Raw genomic sequence first — 2,127 nt, 5'->3', positions numbered from 1 at the left:
GGTCAGCCCATCGCCCGGCACATCTGTCTGCACCTCAGTAAACGGCAGCCCCATCACCCACCACACACGCCCCAACCAACCCAGCAGCGAGGCCTGCCTCACCTTAGAAACTGCCCTCACTCCTCAACCCCCTTCTGCCGCCGTGGTTCCCAGTGGAACCGCATGGGCCTGGAACCCCACGAGGCAGCTACGGGGTCGTTTGGGAAAGGACACGATTTCATCCCACCCCGGCCCAAAGCCCCCGTGGCATCCACTTGGCACGCAGGAGACACTGCATGGACAGCATGCACTGCCCTCCTGTGCGCTCCCCCGACCACTGGCCTTTCTCACCTTTGGGCGCACAAAGCCTGTCCCCACCCAGGGCCTCTGCATTTGTCCTTTGTCTGCCTGGCACTCTCACTGCAGATCTCCACTGAGCACCTCACAGCGCTGGTCTCCACTCAAACGTCTCACAGACCTTTCAACCCCAACTGCCCGTGTGCCCGCCCCTGGCCGCCCCTGGCCACGCTGCGGCCTCTGCCTGATGGCCTTCCTTCCTTCTTTGCTCTAACCACTGTCCACCTGACAGAGTCCCATTGTTTATGGTCTGTACCTCCCTCCCACCCTCCCGGCTGGCAGGGCCACCAGGCAGGGCCCTCTCTCCTGTTCTCTGCAGTGTCGGGCACGTAGCAGGTGTCCACTCAATAAGCGTTTGTAGAATGAATGGCCAAATGAATGAACACCCACAGTCGTGAACCGTGTGAGTGAAGTGGCTGGGGGTCAGCCGCACTTTACAACGCGAGAAGGAGACTGAGGAAGCATTTAAGTCACTGCTGACGATCTCAGCCTCTGAAATCGCCTGTCAGAAAGACTCGCCTTAAACCTTCCTTAAATCTGCAAAATGAGGAGTGCTCTCTATCTGACCTCCTACACGTGTGACATCAAAAGATGATATGTGAGGGGTAGATCCTAAGCATACAATTCTTTCTCAAATATAATTATTCCAAGAAAAGCCAGTAGTCTGGAAACGGGTTAATTTTTAAATGTATTTGTCTTCTGGAAAAAAAAGAACCATCCCTTCTGCTTCCAAAGTCAAACATATTATATTATACTCTTTGTTGGCACTTTTATTCTGCAAAAGTATGAACTGAAGCTATGGGGGAAAAAAACTCTATAAAAAAATAAACGTTACTGTTTTTCCCTCTCAAAATCCAAACTATAGTTCTCCTATTTCTCACTCGTCCACTATAAGGCGGTGATGTGAGGGTGCAGAGAAGCCGAGCAGTGAAAACATGGGGAATGTGACAAGGTCCGGGTGTGTGTGTGTGAATGGGGGGGGCGGGGGGCAGGGGGGCGGGAACACCTCACATAAAAACCAAGTGTCTACACTGCTGCGCTCTCTAGGAAGTTCTCATCCTTGCTTTTTAAGGTTTATCACAAAACCAGTTGCTCATTTACTTTTCATGCTTAAAAATACCTGCAGGAACCAAGCTGGGCTCTCCAAATTTATCTGGTGAGTGCCGGATTTGAGAGTGGCTTAAGCAACTGTGCTTTTTTGTGCGTTGGCAGCTTGACACGCACACATGGGTCCCACGTGTCTCTGGTCACACACTTGTTTCTACCATTTTAATCTGGGGGCGGGCAGGTAATTTCTGAATATCTGTTGGGGGGGGGACACCTCACCCTCTACATTAAACGCTTAATAAAGGTAAATATAACTACCAGGTGGGCCGGTATTTCCGTAATGAGTTCTCGGCCCCTGTTTCTCCGAAACTGACCCTTAGGAAGGATACCTGTCCCTCTCGCCAAAGGCCACATGGCCAGAGCCTCCACCTGTCTGCGCCAAAACTGGCCGAACCTCACCTGGGCGGCCGGCGCGCCCCTCCGCAGCCCAGCCACCCACCGAGGGTCGGCACATGTCACCTGTCTGCGGATTTGACTACCTTTCCCCTATCCCCCAGGGGTTTACAAACAGGTTGCAGGCTGCTCTTGGGGGGCCTGGGTAGCCCCATGGCCCAGACTCCCAGATTTCTAAGCGCGGGGGCGGAGGTCCAGGCACCCGCCCCGGGCGCCCCCGGGGTCCGGGCCCGGTACGGGCACAGTGACATCACGGGGGGCCGTCGGCGACGAAGACGCCCGGGGGAGGGG

This window comes from Pteropus vampyrus, unplaced genomic scaffold (genome assembly GCF_000151845.1).
Source record: "Pteropus vampyrus isolate Shadow unplaced genomic scaffold, Pvam_2.0 Scaffold214, whole genome shotgun sequence".
Taxonomy (NCBI): domain Eukaryota; kingdom Metazoa; phylum Chordata; class Mammalia; order Chiroptera; family Pteropodidae; genus Pteropus; species Pteropus vampyrus.
Note: the sequence above shows the minus strand (reverse complement) of the source record.